This window comes from Salvia splendens, chromosome 11 (assembly GCF_004379255.2).
Source record: "Salvia splendens isolate huo1 chromosome 11, SspV2, whole genome shotgun sequence".
NCBI lineage: Eukaryota > Viridiplantae > Streptophyta > Magnoliopsida > Lamiales > Lamiaceae > Salvia > Salvia splendens.
This window is the reverse complement of record NC_056042.1, coordinates 16,539,975-16,558,867: the sequence shown is the minus strand read 5'-3', so window position 1 is coordinate 16,558,867 and position 18,893 is coordinate 16,539,975. Positions and strand designations below refer to the sequence as shown.

Genomic DNA, 18,893 nt, shown 5'->3' with positions numbered 1-18,893 from the left:
TCTCCATAAGTGAAATCCATGAATCCGGGAATCCCATACGGCGTAAAACTTTGAAGAGGAAGGGCCATTGGACCCTATCATAGGCTTTAGCCATGTCAATCTTAACAGCCACATTAGGCGCTGGAGAGCATCTAGCAAGCTCATGGAACATTTCTTGAGCCAGTAGTGCGTTGTCGTTAAGGAGCCGGCCTTTGACAAACCCACTTTGGTTTGGGGAGATGACCTGTGGAAGGAAGGGGGAGAGTCGAGAGGTGAGTACCTTGGTAATGATCTTGTTTAAAAACATTGCAAAGACTAATGGGTCGGTAGTCGGTCCATGACTCTGGCGATGCCTTCTTTGGGATAAGGACAATGCTTGTGGCCGTGATGCTCCTTGGCAGGAAGGCCCCTCTGAAGAACTGTCTGATTGCTTCCACTACCTCCGGCCCCACAATGTGCCAGCAGGCTTGATAGAAAGTGGCCGAGAAGCCGTCGGGTCCGGGTGCACTATCTCCGGAAATGCAAAAGGTGGCACTCTTGACCTCATCCGCACTTGGGGCGTCTGCGATGCCAACGAACTGCTCGGCTGAGTGGACCTGCTGGATTAGGTCGAGGTCTGGATCTTCAAGTGTCGGATTGTTGGGGGCAAGGAGTTGTTGGTAAAACTCCACTGCGGACTTTTTAATCTCGGCTTCCTCGGTGAGCTCCTGCCCATTGGCACGAATTGAGTGGATGCGGAGACGGACCCTCTTTTGTTTCACCCAGCTTTGATAGAACCGGGTATTTTTATCTCCCTCGGCAAGCCACCTCAAGGCTGCCTTCTGTCGCCAAAAATCTTCTTCCATTCTCAACAAAAGGATGTACTCGGCAATGTGTTTGTTGATTGCTGTCCTGTGATTCGGTGTCGGCCTTGCCTCGAAACTAGCTTGAGCCACAGCAATTTCTTCCTCCTTTTCCTTTAGGTTAGCATGGATGTTCCCAAAAACCTCTTTGTTCCACTCCTTAAGAGCCTTTTTAACTCTGGCCTGCTTGATTTGAATGTTTAGGAGTCCACCCGCCCCCGTGGGCTCCTCCCATGTTTTTTGCACTACGGCCATGAATCCTTCATGCCGGATCCACATGTTCTGGAACCTGAATGCCTTGGCTCCAGCGGATGTGTTCAGCTTCGTGCACCTTGCAAGAACTGGTCCATGGTCCGAGGCAACCCGGGGGAGATTCGTGAGGCATGATCTAGAAGATAATGTCCAAAGCGAGAGGAAGTCGAGTCGTGAAGGCAGAGACACGCTTGCATGCGTTGTGGCAATTTTCTCCAAATTATTTATATATTCGGACAAGACACCATGGATAAAGATTAAACGGAATGTGCATATTCGTCGGTGACAGGTGCAACGGTCGGAGGAGGAGGGGTAGATCCTATAGAGGATAGCCCGGGAAGTCCTTGTGCCGCATTCGCATTAACCCCTCGACGCTCATGGTCAGTACGCCTTGTAGGCCGATTCTATGGCCATCCACCACGGCCTCGTCATAGCCAAGGAGTTCAATCGGCCTATATTGGATTGAATCGCGACTCCGAAACAAGCCATCAAGTTCTTCAATGGTATAACCTGGGGGCCAGCGCATATCTGCCGGACCATGGCGCGCCTCGCCATCCTCAAACAACAACACCACATCCGAGCCACCTTCATCCACCGGGAGGGAAACAAAGCGGCTGATTGGTTAGCCAAGATGGGACTGGACCTTTCAAGTTTCCGTCACATGTCAGAACAAACGATCCCTAGAATGCTCAAAGCCATCATCCGTATGGACGAGATGGGCCTCCCCAACATTCGAGTCCGGAATGAAGATCGCGAGTAAACAAGGGGCCGAGGAGGGACGGTTTGATCATGAGCTCAACGGACGCTGGAGAGTATGGTGGTGTCGCGCTACCCATGGCATGTCCCGCTCTTACTCTTATAGCGTAATTGTTCTAGTGGTTCTTTGTAATTATTTTTGGTTTCCCTAGACTTAGAAGGTTCGTCCTTCTTGTATCCCCTCGAATGTAACATCTTCCACTTTGTAATATAGGGATGAGGGACCCTCCACCGTGAAGGTGTTTGATTTAAAAAAAAAAGGAAAAATCCGTGAGAGCATGAGTCCATGTGCTGTTCCGGTAATTGTTGTTTCTAACAAAGATGGATCATGGAGGATGTGCATCGACTGCCGAGCAATCAACAAAATCACGGTAAAGTATCGCTATCCTATTCCTAGGCTAGATGATATGCTTGATGAATTGCATGGATCTGTTATTTTTAGTAAGATCGATTTGAAAAGTGGTTATCATCAAATTCGAATTATTTTTTTTTTTTTTTTTTTTTTGTTTTTTTTTTTAAAAATTAACTTCATATATTTATATCATATATATGAAGGAGGAAATTACAAATCAACTCCTATAACAAGGAGGAAAGACAAATTACGCCACCCAGGGTTCGAACTCGAGACCTCCAGGATGGACGCGGTATCCAGCACCCTTTACCGCTAGGCCAAGGGGCTTGGATATCATCAAATTCGAATTAGAGAAGGAGACGAATGGAAAACGGCCTTTAAAACAAAATTTGGTCTATATGAGTGGTTAGTAATGCCTTTTGGTTTAACTAATGCACCAAGTACTTTCATGAGATTGATGCACCATGTTTTGAGAAAATTCAGTGGAAAATTTGTGGTTGTTTATTTTGATGATATTCTTGTCTATAGCAAAAATGTGGATGAACATCTAAACCATGTGCGTGCAGTTTTGGATACCTTACGAAAAGAATCATTGTATGCAAATCTCAAAAAGTGTTCTTTTTGCATGGATAAAGTGGTTTTTCTGGGTTTTGTTATAAGTGCTAATGGGATTGAAATGGAAAAGGAGAATGTGAAAGCTATTTTAGAATGGCCAATTCCTCAAAATGTAGCACAAGTTAGAAGTTTTCATGGTCTTGCAAGTTTTTATAGGAGGTTTGTCAAGGATTTTAGTACAATTGCTGCACCTTTGAATGAAATTGTGAAAAAGGATGTTTGTTTTTATTGGGGAGAAAAACAAGAGCATGCTTTTAATCTCCTTAAAGAAAAACTTACAACTGCACTAATTCTTTCTTTGCCTAACTTTGATAACATGTTTGAGCTTGAATGTGATGCATCAGGAGTAGGCATAGGAGCTGTTTTTATTGCAGGATGGAAAGCCAATCGCTTACTTTAGCGAAAAGTTAAAAGGAGCTCAATTGAACTATCCAACGTATGACAAGGAGTTATATGGTTATATGCTTTGGTTAGAGCTTTGGAAACATGGCAGCATTACTTGTGGCCTAGACAGTTTTTTTTTTAAGCCAAAGGTCATTAATATTGAAATGATCTTTACCAGTAAACAACGCGCCGATCATATTCAAGTCATTTAGCTAGTTCAGTTCTTAATACAGATGTTTACATAACAAAAAGGCCAGCAAAAAATTTAGATGATGGGAATAATACTTAGCGCCCTCTGCCACGCCCGCGCCCACGGCCACGGCCTCTGCCACGTCCAACATCCCTTCCTGCAGTGGGCTTCTTGGGCTTGACCCGAGGTGTCTCCTCCACAAGCAACGTCTCGAGATTCAAGCTATCGGGAAGGATGTAATAGCGAATATTATTACCCCTCACACTCAGGTGATCCATAGTCACAGGATTCTTTCCCTTCAAAGTAAGCTTTACTGTCTTTAAGTGCGTATTCATACTGATATAAACACCGATGATTGTGCCGTGAACAACGGTGCCATTTTTTTAGCTCAATCGACACTGTCTCGTTGTTCAATTTCATCAAAAACCTGACGAGCTTCATCGTCGTGAGTAAAAAGTCGCCGGAGATTTAGGGTTTTGTTCAAAAATAAGTGAGCGCCTTCTGCTGAAGGGGAAGGGTTTCGGCAGTGGCGCGTATGCTAAAATCTTTAAGATCTACTTGTGGCCTAGACAGTTTGTAATTCATACGGATCATGAATCTCTCAAGTACTTGAAAGGTCAAGGTAAGCTTAGCAAGAGACATGTTAAGTGGGTGGAATTCATTGAATCATTTCCCTATGTAATCAAATACAAAAAGGGAAAAGAAAACATTGTGGCTGATGCATTGTCTCGGAGGTACATTTTGATCACTACTTTGAGTTCTAAGTTAGGAGCATCAAGCCGAAGCATTGGGAGCATCAGGCCGAAGCATTGTCCGTACAATGTGGTGTGGCAAGTTCAAATGTTTATCCATAATAACATGGCCAATGGGAGCATCAAGCCGAAGCATTGGCTCGGGGTGAGATTGTCAATGATATACCGAATCAGGCCGGCATTAGGAACCCGAGACCACTTGTCATGCCGGTTAAGTGGTATCATCCGGAAGAGATGTGGATAAAAGTTAACACTGATGGAGCATACATGGTAACACAGGATAGAGCGGGAGGGGGGGGGCATTGTGCGGGACCATTATGGGAAAATGCTTGTAGCCTTCGCAACCCCTTTAGAGGCTCATTTGGCTTTGGAGGCCGAGCTCATGGCCCTCCACCATGGACTGGAGATGGCTAAGGAATTCAACCAACCCATTTGGATTGAGTCCGACGCGGAACAAGCTATCGCCCTCTTCAATTGTACCGCATGGGGCCCGGCTCAGGTTCGGCGAGCCATGGCACGCCTTTTCATGTTCAAGAGGCATCACACCATCCGTGGCACTTTCATCCACCGGAAGGGCAACAAAGCGGCAGATTTGCTTGCTAAGATGGGCCTTGAACAAGAATCCTGGACCTGTATCACCATTCACAACCCCCAAGAATGCTTAATGCAATAGTGCGATTGGATGAAATGGGAGTCCCCAATATTCGGGTTAGAGATAACAATCATGAGTAGGTTTGGTACCGGGATAGGGCTGTGGCGCCGTTTCCCCGCGAGTTAATTGTTCCCCTTTGTAGTGTTTTCTGTTTTTCTGGCCTAAATTTAATTCTGACGGGAGTAGGGTGAGGTCCGGAACCTTTGGTACCGGACCGTGCAATACTCCCTTGTTGTTTCCCTTTCGGCACATCTCTCTCGGTTGTGGCCGCGTATTGTATTTTGAACGTTTTGGAATATAGGGATGAGGGACCCGCAAACCCTCCACCGAGATGGTGTTAAAAAAAAGAACTTGAAAAGTTGGGAGGAATGCTTACCTTTTGCTGAATTTGCTTATAATCGAAGTGTTCATTCTGTTACTAACTTTTCTCCATTTGAAGTTGTGTATGGTTTTAATCCATTGAGTACACTAGATTTGATTCCAATACCTATTGAAGAACGTGCAAGTCTTGATGGAAAAGCTAAGGCTGAAATGGTGAAAAGATTGCATGAAAGGGTAAGACTCAACATTGAAAAGAGAACAGAACAATATGCAAAGCAAGCCAACAAGGGTCAGAAACAAGTCATCTTTGAGCCGGGATATTGGGTTTGGTTGCATATGAGAAAGGAGAGATTTCCTTCGAAAAGAAAGTCCAAGTTGCAGCCAAGAGGAGATGGACCATTCCAAGTGATTGCAAAAGTCAATGATTAATGCTTACAAACTAGACGTACCTGGTGAGTTTAATGTAAGTGCTACTTTCAATGTTTCTGATTTATCTCCTTATGTTGGTGAATTAAATTCGAGGACGAATCCTCTTGAAGAAGAAGGGAATGATGGAGACACACCCAAGCTGATCTACAAGGACAAGAAGATGGATCCATTGATCATTCAAAGTGGGCCAATTACAAGAGCAAGAGCTAAGAAGAAAAAGAAGTCCATGTTGCTTTTAGTTGCTGAAATAAAAAACCAATTCCAAGACCATTCTACATTTATTTTAACACACCCCAATGGGTGGAGGGTTGAGGCGGACCCACACCTGTGCATTACCAAAACCATTGGTTACAAACAAACATACACCGAGTCGCCCAAAAGTGACGACTCGCCAAGGCATGACAAATTAGAGTACAACGAGGGCCTCTTTAACAACTAGAGGTGGTCATCTATATACTCTCAAAATACAATTACCATTTGATACAACCTTTGTATCCCCAACACTTCCGTCAATCACCTAGCTAAAGCCCGCAATAGGGATACCTCCGCTAGGTACATGTCCTCCTGGATCAAGGTCCTCGATGTGGCCCTCTATCTCCAGTTGGGGCGCCCACATGCGACACTCATGGAGCTAAAGCTCGCGTCATTCGCACCCGATGGGACACTCCCAAATGTCACCGTAGCAACATTCTCTTTCAAATGCCAATCATCAACGTGTGGAGCCTTGGTGTGCATATCGCCCTCATGCACTTTTCCTTTCCTCTTCCTTGACACCAATTAGAAGCCATCCTCATCCACACTTGGGTGACTCCTACTAGCCACTCTTGACTTCGACGATCCCGCACCCAATGTACCCTCGATGTACTCCGCGTGGTTGTTACAATCTTTGGGCTTCTCCAACTGTCCAATGGACGATGGAGTGCCGGGCCGAGCATTCGCCTTTGGGTGCCACTCACGGTGGATGATCTTGGCGGCATGGCTTGAGAGGTTCTCCTTATATGGTGCTCGGCGACCCTTGTCTCTACCCCGAGACTTCCTTCCCGCTGCATGGCAATCCTCTTTCTCATGCCCAACATGTTTACAATTATCACAAAACAATGGAATACGGTCCCATGCCACTTTGTACCTCGAGTCTTTGCCTCGGATATTAAGGATGATCTCTTCCGTCGGGGGAGTAGAGATGTTAATCTCTACGCAAATCCTCGCGAAGGAGAGTCGACTTTGATGTATTGTGGCACGATCGGCTTGTAGTGGCTTGCCAAGGAGCTTATCGATTGCCAAGAGGGCCGATTCCTCATAGAGATGAGCCGGTATACCCAATATGTTACACCACACGACAACAATTGGCGACTCAAAGAACGTGTCAAAATCCGGCGCCCACTTGAACACCCTCATCGGCTGGCTATCAACATACCAATTCGGACTCCCATTAGGGCCATTTAGCACCTTAGCATAATCGGCCACCTCTTGAAATTGGAGTAAAATATGCTTAGCATTCAAGTATTTCCACGTGAATGCTCCAACTAGCCCCATGCCACTAAGGATTTTTTGAATTTGGGTTGTGGACGGGAGTGAATGGGAGAACTTCCCGACAATAGCTAGCCCTAGCTTCTCCGAAAGAAAATCCGTTTCAAAATCGGAAAAGGAGAGCGATGGCGTACCTTCATAAGAGCCGGCTGTCCCCAAAGGCTTGGTCTTGCCGTCGTCCAAGGGGATTGGCTCGAGCTTTCGATTTGGGGCCGATGAACTCTCCACTGCCCCGGTCCCCCCGCGGTTGGAGTGATTCATTGCCGCCTTCTACACATTCGCCGGTGGTGCCAGCATTTCCGGCGAATATTCCGGCGGTGCCAGCTTTTACGCGACGGCTCCGCGGTTGTGCCACAGGGGCACGGTCCTCCATGCGTGCATCAGCCTCAAGGTGGAGGAAAGTAGCACATGGTGTTGCTTGTGAGTACAACTTGACATTTTCCCCATTTGGAGCAACACCTTCTTCCCCATGCAAAGTGGTCTTTGTTTCTACCTCTTTTTGCAAGTCACATGACATGCCACCCTATCATCTAGCCTAGGACCCATGTGATGCATTGTACTTGCACCGGTTGGGTGTTGGTCCAGCTCACTCCGGCTCGCCGGCGCCGGCGAAATTCCGGCCACCTCCTCGGAGTTGGGCATCTCCATTGCAATCTTGGGAGGGCGCCCATCATTTGCCATTTGAGCTAACGAGCTCAACATCTCACCAATATGGGCTTGCCTAAGTTCCGGCGATCCCCTCCCTTCACCATGTGCCTCAGCGGCTAGGTTCTCTACCATTTCAAATGCCATCTTCTTTTTGGCCTTACAAACATCCGATCCAAATTCTGATCCGGCACAAGCGAGGCCTCTTCGTGGCTTCTCCGGATGTGGCGTACCTGCCCGCTTTGTTTTGGGTCTTGCAATCGAGTGGAAGTTCCATTCCGTCAAAGAGAGGGGTTGCGTTGTGGAGCTAACCGCCGTGATATCCCCCTCCGGTAGCTCACCACCGGATTTCACCATGGGATCAGGTGCAAGCACATGTCACCTCCGGACGGACGAGAGAAACCTTGGCCGAGAGACCGCACGTGTCCCTCGGCTGCCCCGTCGGCGGGGAAGACACCTAGTTATCGTCGACGTCGAGGAGTTTAGAGAGAGAAGTTAGAGAGAAGGGAGAGCGTTTTTGTTGTTTAGCCCCAAGACCATTCTACATTGGGCCAAGTGGTGAATATTATTCAAGTTTGTGGGCAGCCCAAGGCTTGAAGTGTGGAGTCACTACATATCACATTTTGGAGGCCCAAATTGATGATACATGATGCATTTTCATCCAAGTTGGAGTAGTCAAAATGAAGGGTCTTTTTTGGTTAGATTTTATGTTAAATAAGTGACTTTAGAATTTCCCACCCGCCTCCACCTCAACATCCCGTCGACCAACAATCCACTTAGCCTCACGCCATAATAACCTTGCCGACCACCACCTTCACCGGCCGAAACAACCTCATAACTACCGCCCTCGATCCCAAGCCTTTCCCGAGCAACCCCATCGCCCTCCCGGCCATCCCGGACGACCCGACGAGCGAGCCACCCCCTCTTGAGGGAGAGCAAACCCCCTCGGACCAACAAATGAAGTTTTGCTCGAAGGAATCAAACTCCCCGAAGGAGCCGTCTAAGAAAATGGAGTTGAAGGCTGCTAAAGCAAAGATCAAGGCTCGAAAGAGCACTCCTGCCCCGAATACTAAAGGGGATGGTCGGAAGAGGTACGTACTCTCCCCACTTCCCGAGGACAAGCAACTAAGGAAGAGAATCGACTTTGGGGAGGAAGATTGCGCCCCGGTTGTGAGCCCTAAATGCAAAAACTTGATCTTTCCGGTGCTTGTAAGTCCCAACATGGCGGACGCATTGCAAGAGGGGGAGAATGTGCAAGGAGAAGTTGAAGAGGAGATAGAAATGGAAAGGCCACATGTGGTCCGAGGCGCAACTTCCGACCTGGTGCTTTTCTCCGGCCAAGATTCCGTCCAAGTCGCCGGAGAGGAGACGGCCGACCACGACATGGAGCCTTCTCAACCGAGCCATGACAAATCCATTGTACTTGGTGCTGCAAAAGTACAAGGAGCCTTGGGGGAGGAGATGGTCAACTTGCCCGATAAGGATATGGGAACAAAAATGCTTTTGGAAAGTAGGTTGGTCCCTTGCCAAAATGGAGAGTCACATGATGCACTAGCCGTTAGTGAGTTTTTGCAGCCTAACCCTACCAACCTTCTCCATGTTGCCTCCTTGGATGCGGCGGACATGCTAGACACCTTGGCGGCGCAGCCACTTCTCAACGCCGGCACGGCGGAGTCCGGCCAGCCGGCGGCCGAGCCAAACCATGCACCTCAATTTGGTATGAACTTCCCCTTGCTACCACCTTCAACCGCTTTCAAGGCCTACCAAATGGAGTTCCCACCCTTGGAGAAAGGTCGAACTCTAAAGCTACGTGATTCCTTTGAGCGTGGCCGACCGAAAGGTGCCGAGATGGTGCCGAGTCCGTGCTCGAGTCAGCAAGATCTCCCTTACACGCATGTCAAGCCGGGTGCGGGAGAAGGCCCCACGGTCTCGGCCAGCATGCCCGAGGCCCCGAAAATTGGGGCGAGCCCGTCATCATCTCCTAATTCTGGGGTAATGGCTGACCTCTTTAAGGTAACTCCATCAGCCACAATGAACGGACCACAATGTAGTAGAGAAGAGGGAGCCGGGGTCGGTTCGAACGGCAACTTGCCGGCCAATGGTGCCGAGATGGGCTCGGTAACCACAAATGCATGGCGCTCAATGGCGGACCTGATCAAGGGAGCCCCCGATCCGAATGGACCGCAAGTGTTCGTGGCCGACAAGATCCAAACCATTGGATTAGCATCAGTCTCAAATGGGATACCATCAATCTACTTCTCGGGGCTGGAAATCCGGAAGCTTGCCGAAAACGTAGGGCACGCCATTGTAGGTAAATTCTCACACTCTATCCCGACAGCCGGACAAATTCAAAAGGCTCTTAATAACATGAAATTTCAATGTGGCTTTACTTGGAAATACATTAATGCCAAGCACATTCTTATTCAATGCGAGGACTTGGTGGATTACGCAAGGCTCCTTGGTGGCCCGAAGGGGACGCCGGTGTGGCTCATCGATCGGCATCCAATGAGGGTGTTCAAATGGTCTCCGGATTTTGACGCCTATTGTGAGTCCCCGATTGCAGCAATATGGTGTAACCTAATTGGCCTTCCGATCCACCTATTCGATCAATCAGCCCTCTTCGCCATTGGCAAGCTCCTAGGGACGCCAATACAAGTTGACCGAGCCACCGCGAACAAGACAAGGCTCTCCTTTGCGCGCATTTGCGTCGAGATTGATATCACGAAACCACCCCCCGAAGAAATCATACTTGATATTTGTGGAAGAGAGACGGCCCAACAAGTGCGGTGGGATAAAATTCCAGCCTATTGTCGGGAGTGTAAGCACGTCGGCCACTCGAGCAATGTTTGCTATGCTGTGGGAAAGACCGAGAGGCCACCGAAAAGAAACTACAACAATGCAGGCCCCCAAAAAGCAAATCAAGATGGAAAGGGTCCCACGGAAAAGCAAGCCACGGAAAAGCAAGCCAATTTGGAGGCCAAGCAAAATGATAACAATGAGTGGAGACGGCAAAGGAGAAACAAAGGAAAGGGATCACCCCCGAAAGCTAGGCAGAGTGGGGAGGAGTCGGTCTGGGAGGGTCCGGACATTGTGGGTAACCTTCAAGAAGATGATGGGCTTGGGAAAGGTCAACTTAACACAAGGCCGGTCCAAGGTGAGGAAGCCGCTACTAAATACTCAATGGGGCCGAGTCGAATAAAATCGAAAGATGAGGAATCAACGGGTGTGCCGTGGGAACATGGAGACACAAGCCGTCGGATGGCTTTGAGCTCCCGAGGTGGGTCAAGAGGGGGCTCGAGAGGGCGAGGGCGACATCCCTCATCAAACCATGGAAGGAGTGAAGATGAGTGGACGGGCAATGTCATGAGCACAAACAAGTACTACTCGCTCATGGCTAACGGGGAATTTGACGTCGAAGCATGTGGCGAGATGGATGAGGTGGAAATGGATTTCCAAACCTTTGGTGCACAACCTAAGGATGCCTCGCAACAAGTTGATGCCGACAATCACTCGATGGATGATGACCATCAGATTGTCATATTCCAAGGAGGGCCTTCAAACCTTCCGGGTACGACCCTACCTTGTTAATCATGTCTTACAACCTCATGTTTTGGAACGCTAGGGGAATCGCTAATGCGCCGACCCAAAACGTCCTCAAAAGACTAATCAAGTGTTATAATGTCATGTTTCTTGCAATAATGGAGCCACTCACTAATCCCGACCCGGATCGGTATTCCAAGGTGCTGGGACTAAATTTCAAAGGATCAAATACGTCTGGTAAGATATGGGTATTCGCCGAGGAGGGTGCCAACTTCATCATTGAGGAGGACTCGGACCAAGTCCTACACGGAAGGCTTACTTCGCACCGCATGGCGAATCATATCTCCATTTCGGCCATCTACGCTAAATGTAGTAGGTTGGAGCGACACCCTCTGTGGGATAAAATGAGGGAGATATCATTCAGGACGGAAGGAACCCCGTGGCTGATTGGAGGGGATTTTAATACGATCCTTGCACACGAAGACAGGGTTGGTAGTGAAACCAACCGGCAAGCAGAGATGATTGATTTTGCCGAAGCAATTGAAGATTGCCGGCTTTTGGACCCGGGATTCGATGGTGCGGAGTTCACTTGGGCTAAAAATGGCTTGTTTGAGAGGTTGGACAGGCTGCTTGTTAATGAGGCATGGTCTAATGCGTTTGAGGCAACAAGGGTGACTAATCTCCCAAGGGTTTCCTCGGATCATGGTCCGATTCTTGCAAGGTGTAAGATGCCGAGGCTTCCCTCCGGGGCAGCGCCTTTCGTTTCCAAAACATGTGGGTCCGGCATGAAGGCTTCCTGCAGCTTGTGCAGAATATTTGGGCTCAACCAACAGAGGCGAGTGGGCTATTGAATCTCCAAACTAAGCTTGCTAGGAGCAAAAAGGCCCTCAAGGCGTGGAACAAGGAGGTTTTTGGCAACATTCACGCCAATCTCAAAGGAATGGAGGAAAGAATCGCGCAGGCTCAAGCCGACTTTGAGGCTGATCCAACGCCACACAATAGATCCGAGATCAACAAAAGCATTGCCGAGTACATCCTCCTTCTCCGGATGGAGGAGGACTTCTGGAGGCAAAAGGCGGCTCTAAGGTGGCTAGCAGATGGAGATAAGAATACCAGATTCTACCAAAGCTGGGTGAAGCAGAAGAGAGTTAGACTCCGAATTCACTCTATCAATGTGAATGGCCGGGAGATTGCAGATGAAACTGAGATACGGCACTCGGCGGTCGAATTCTTTCGGAGCCTTCTCGCCTCGGACACCCCGGACCTTGATCTTATTCAACAACTCCCCCCCTCAACGGATCTTGAGGAGCTACACTACCCACCGAACTCTGAGGAGGTGAAGAAAGCGGTTTTTGACATCTCCGGGGACAGTGCTCCAGGTCCGGATGGCTTCTCGGCCGTCTTCTACCAAACATGTTGGGGGATTCTTGGAACGGATGTGGTGGAAGCCATAAAACAGGTCTTTCTTGGGGCCTACCTCCCTCGGAGCGTTACGGCCACAAACATTGTCCTTATCCCGAAGAAGGCCTCGCCCGAGACATGGGCCGATTATCGCCCCATAAGCCTTTGCAACGTCCTCAACAAGATTATTACAAAAGTTCTAACCGCACGCCTTGCGCCTTTTTTGCCACAGGTTATCTCCCCGAACCAGAGTGGATTCGTGAAGGGGCGGCTCCTACATGACAACGCCCTCCTCGCCCAAGAGATGTTCCACGAATTAGCAAGGTGCTCCCCTGCACCGAATGTGGCCATTAAGATCGACATGGCCAAGGCGTATGATAGAGTGCAATGGAGCTTCTTGATCAAGGTGCTTCGGCGCATGGGTTTCTCGGATGCGTGGATCGACCTGATTGAAAGGTGCATTGGTTCTTGTTGGTTCTCGGTCCTTATTAACGGTGTCCCAACTGGATTCTTCAAATCTACTCGGGGGCTCAGACAAGGAGACCCCATCTCCCGGCGTTGTTTGTGATTGCCGCAGAGTATCTCTCCAGGGCCCTCGACAAGCTCATCCTTGGTAAAAAAGAGATGACCTTCAAAGCGGCCAGGAGGTGCATGGAAATCAGCCACTTAGCATATGCCGATGACATTATTATCTTCACTCAAGCAGCTGCAACCCCATTGCGTCGGCTTAGAGAGTGCCTTGACGGGTATGAGAGAGTCTCCGGGCAGCAGATCAATCTTGCAAAAAGCAATTTCTATATTGCTGAAGCGCACGAGCATTGGGCGCATGAAATCCAAAACGAAGGAGGCTTTGCTCGGGGTCCTTCCCATTCCTCTATTTGGGGGTCCCTATATACCGTGGAGTCAAGAAAACCGAAATGTTCATGTTCATTCGAGAGAAGATCGCTAGAAGGATTTCCGGATGGGCGCATCGTCATCTATCTTTTGGAGGAAGGCTAACTCTCATTAAGAGCACTCTTGAGGCAGTTCCTATCCACATCTTCCAAGCCATTGAGCCCACGGCCGGAACCCTTAAGCTACTCGATCAGCAATTGGCTCGCTTCTTTTGGGGCTCGACGACTGAGAAAAAACGGACACATTGGATCAGCTGGGACCAAATGTGCCTCCCCACCAAGGAGGGAGGGCTCGGGATCCGAAAGTTCACAGAAGTTCTAAGAGCATTCAACATTAAACTCTGGTGGCGGTTCAGAGAACAGAACTCTTTATGGGCCCGGTACATGATGAGAAAGTATTGCGCCAATTCCTCGCCACTTTCGCCAAGGATCACGGGAAGGAATAGCCCGACGTGGAGGAGGCTGGCCAAAGCTTGGGCCCACGCTCACCCGCACATTCGTTGGATTGTTGGTCAAGGTAAGATCTACTTCTGGGATGATATATGGCTTGGCAACGTCCCTCTTAGGGGGCTATGTTTCGACGAGAGGGGCAGCCCTACAACGATTGTCTCGGATTTTATCACGGATGGTGAGTGGGACGCTCCAAAACTCCAAGTTCTCCACGACCAGGCGGGCCTTCCCCAACAGATCATTGATCAAATTTGCAAAACCCCGATACTCCCCGGGAGCCGGACATCCCACGATGGACGCTCACGAGGCGAGGAGATTTCTCGCTAGCCTCGACTTGGGAGACGGTCCGGTCGCCTCAACCCATCATCCAAGGGCTCGAGGAGATTTGGACGGCTGGCCTCACAACTACCATCGCTATCTTCAATTGGAGGCTCATATCTAACCGCATCCCTGTTGACGCAAAGCTGCAATGGCGCAAGATTGAACTCGCATCCAAATGCCAGTGCTGCCCACACAGGCCTAGTACCGAGTCTCTCCAACATCTCTTCATTCAAGGAGTAGGTGCAACAAGAGTGTGGAGGGAATTCGACGGGTGGTTCGAAGGCTCGGCCCCCACTCTCGTGGTCAATGACACGATCCCAACAAGAATTGAGGTATGGGCGAGAAGAGTGCAGCAGCCGGGAAGGAAGCACCTCAGCCGAGCCATGCCTTACCTTATCTTCTGGTTCCTCTGGGCAGAGAGAAATAGAAGCCGCCATCATGATGTTCAATTCAAACCGAGCAATGTGATTTGGCAAATCCTCACTTTCGTCCGAAACAGCATGGCCAATGGGAGGCTTAAGCCAAAGCATTGGAGAGGGGTTAGGCTCGGAGTCAGTATCCCAAGCCATGCCGAACCTCAACGGCTACCGCGACTCGCTATGATGGTTAAGTGGGAACCACCGGATCAGGCCTGGATCAAACTTAATACGGACGGGTCCTTTAATGAAGCAACAGGAAAAGCTGGGGGAGGCGGCCTCATTCGAGACCATTTGGGTAAGGCGCTCGTCGCCTATGCGCTCCCTCTCGAAGCACATTCACCACTCGAAGCCGAACTACTCGCCATGCACCACGGCTTGATGCTGGCCTCGGAGCTTGAGAAACCAATTTGGCTCGAATCGGACGCCGAGCAAGCACTCAATCTCATTAAAGGGCCAAGTTGGGGGCCTGCTCACACTCGCCAAGCCATGGCCCACATGACCTTACACAAGCGTCAACTCACTCTCCGAACTACCTTCATTCACCGTGAAGGCAATAAGGCGGCTGACTTACTTGCGAAGATTGGTGTCGACTTGAGTCACAGTCGAGTCTTGGAGGCCCAAGACTTACCGAGAGCCGTCCAAGATGTCATTCGAATGGAACAATTGGGGATTCCGAACTTCCGGGTCCGTGCCGAGGAAGATGCTTAGGAGGACACCGTAGAGTAGGCGGGTGTCGAGCCATTTGTGACACGACCCTTACTTACTCTTGTGGTGATTTGGCCTTTTGATTGTCCTTGTTTTGGTTGTAATAGTTAGTTGTAATAGCCGCTTGTAACCCTAAGCCTCGAGCTAGGCTAATTGTAACCAAGAAATATTTTGCTATATAGGGATGAGGGACCCACGAACCCTCCACCGTTAAGGTGTTTGACTAAAAAAAAAAAAATAAATAAGTGACTTTAGATGTCCTAGAGTTACACCAAAGGTTTAGGAGTTACTTTTCTTTTATTATGAGTCATTTTAAGTGTCTTAAGTTGTACTAATGATGTGAGACTTTTAAGAGTCCATTCTAGCCTATAAATAGGCTTGTAAGCATGTGATTTAGAGACACCATTGATCAAATACGAAAATAGACTTTGTCTTGTGAGTTGAATTCTCTTTGTAGAGTTTTTCACTTGTTTGGAACATATCAAGATACTTTTAGCTAGTTCTTGTGGCGTTCAATCATACCAAGGTTCTTGGCTGATCATATAGCCAACGGGTCGAGGTTTTCAAGCTCTGGAAGTGGATCAAACCAGATTATCAATCAAGGGAGTCTGCTGCCGAACCTTATACGTGGGGTTCTTGGATCAATATATCCAACGGGTCCTTCGTCGTGTCCCAATTTATATCAACAAGTCAACATCTCCAAGAGCAACTTCTACATTGATGAAGCTCATGAAGGAAGTGCACGGCTTATTCAAAGTGAAGGAGGCTTCTCCCGAGGTACCGCCCCTTTCCTTTACTTGGGGGTCCCTATTTATGTTTCTCTGAGAGAAAATTGCAACGAGAGTCTCAGGTTGGGCACACCGGCACCTATCTTTCGGGGGAAGACTCACCCTCATTAAAAGCACCCTTGAGCCTCCAGCATAGAGCATTCGGTAAACTGGTCGTATTCTTATGCTTAGCACTATGCTCATTAAAGTTCCCAAGCCACAAAACCCGGCTAAAACAAGGAACGTGAGCCGGAAGCAGCTTGGACCAACGCAAGAAGACCCCGTCTGCTTAGCTGCCTCGGATTCGTATACTTGACTAGCGAGCAGACTCGAGAAAACAAGCGCACCCACAGGATTTCCGAGCTGCATGAAATTGAAGATCACGCCAAAATCTTTCAACCCAAAAAGTTCGGAAGCAGTTGGAATCATGACACCAAACTGGGTGCCGTAACAGATTCCAAGCAACGCTGTGGCAGCGTAGAGAGTACCACTTAGAGCTGAAGCGTATAGAAGGAATGACACGACCATGAGTGCTTGCGCGACAGCCAAGCTAAATATTCGAGGAATCGCCTTTGACCTTACAAAGTGTTCAGATACGACTCCTGCGCCTAGACGGCCCAAAAAGTTACAGAAGCTGAACAAACTCAACAATACCGTTGCATCATTCACGCCAAGTGAAACTCCAATCTGTGCCAAATTATTAAGGACTGTTACGCCCGAGCCAACTCCAAGAAAATAGACGGACCACAGAAGCCAAAAGTCGGCCTTCACTACAGCTTCACGGAATGTGAAATCTTCGCCTCTCCTGGGCTTTCTTTTCTTCTTCACTGCTCCCTCACCCATGGCAAGAAGTAAATCCACTTCGGGGATTTCTTCAGGCTCATAAAAGCTACCAAGATATGTTGTTGACGAGGAAGGGGTCAACAGAGGATGGGTTTCGTTTGTATAGCCATCTCCACCAACTACACCGTAGAAATACCGGGTTTCTGGTGATTCGAAGGGAACATTGTCATTTTCAAAGGAATCGATAGAGGAGCCATTAAAAGAACAATCATTATGGCAATCAACATATAGGAAACGGTGTTGCTAAAAGAGAACAAGTCCTTCAAATTGTCGTTGAAAGAAGATAACCGCGAGGATGAGACTAGCCGCTTGTGTGAATAGGAATGGCAATGTTCGGCTGAGTCTTCCCCATAAGCGGGAGTGCAAGGCCGGATAAAGTACATCATCAGCAAACCAATAACAGGGATGCCAAGGGTTAGCAGCAGCAGTAGATTTGAAGCTGACCCGCCGAGGGCCATGGTGTAAACCTCTGTGAAAACTGCAGCGCTTAAACCAACATAGCCTTTGAGTATTCCAGCAACAGCGCCCCGGCTGACCGGAAAATTCCTCATGTTTGTGACGAGAACTGCTGTCCCAAGCCATGCACTGCCGTGAGTGGCAATACACAGAGCGATCCACAAAACCCAATAGGGAAGGTTTTGAACAGCCTGACTAACAGCAAGCCACAAAACACCATAGCCCAAGAAAGAAGCGCATACACCAACAACAAGAATGGCCCAAGGAGGGAGTTTGTTGCAAGCTAAACCAGGAAAAATCCCAACATTTTCTCCTATATCATTGGCTACTCCAAGAAAGGATAGCTGCTGCTGGTTGAAGCCCAGAACTGATTTGAGGGAAGGGGAATAGAGAGGGAAAGTGTATGAGTTTCCTGATGCAATTTGCACCCAAACAGAAGCCCCCAAGCTCACCCACGGCGGCCGGCGGCCTTCTTTCAGCACTACCATTTTCAGCAAATCAATTGGGGGATTGTGATTATGACAATTTTTTCATATCTTTCAAGCTACTGAACCAACCGCTGGTGCCCTTAACCAGTTGGACCAGCAGCTGGCCCAATTCTTTTGGGGCGCAACAAATGATAAGAAAAGGACGCATTGGATTGGATGGGACCAAATCTGCCTCCCAACGGAGGAAGGGGGGCTTGGCATCCGAAGATTCAAGGAAGTGATACGAGCCTTCATATAAAGTTATGGTGGAGATTCAGGGAGCAAAGCTCCCTCTGGGCTAGATACATGAAGGGCAAAATACTGCTCCAAGGTGTCTCCTCTCACGGCCAAGCCATCCGGAGACATAGCGCGCATGGAAGAAATTATTGGGGGCGCGGCCCAAGCACAAAACCACATTGGATGGGTGGTGGGGTAAGGAGGGATTCACTTTTGGGATGAGATCTGGCTCGAAGACGTCCTCTTAGAGACTTTGCATGGATGAGAAGGGGTGCTCCACTTTCCATGGTCTCGAACTTCATTCGAGAGGGAGCTTGGGACGCTCCTAAATTGCAGCTGCTACAATACCAAGCTGGTATCCCCCAACATGTGATTAACAAGATTCTTTGAAACACCAATAATTGAAGGCGAGCAAGATATTCCGAGGTGGTCGCTCTCACGGAATGGGGACCTTTCGGTAAGGCGCTACATGGGACACTTTCCGGTCACATTAGACCAGTCATCCCAGTGCTTGATGATATATGGCAAGCCGGGCTCACCAAGTCCATTGCGATCTTTAACTGGCGGTTGCTATCGAGACCGGATTCCGGTCGACACAAAACTCCAATGGCGAAATATTGAGATGGTCCAAGTGTCAATGCTGCCCTCATAGGGCCGAATATCGAATCCCTCTGCAGCATCTCTTTATCCAAGGACGA

The 18,893-nt window shown here is 48.7% G+C and overlaps 2 pseudogenes; both read right to left on the bottom strand.

Annotated features, from left to right (window-relative positions):
- Positions 1 to 3,310: 3,310 nt before the first annotated feature.
- Positions 3,311 to 3,887, bottom strand: LOC121755067 (annotated as a pseudogene).
- Positions 3,888 to 16,102: 12,215 nt separating this feature from the next.
- On the bottom strand, positions 16,103 to 18,002 carry LOC121754516 (annotated as a pseudogene).
- Positions 18,003 to 18,893: the final 891 nt, after the last annotated feature.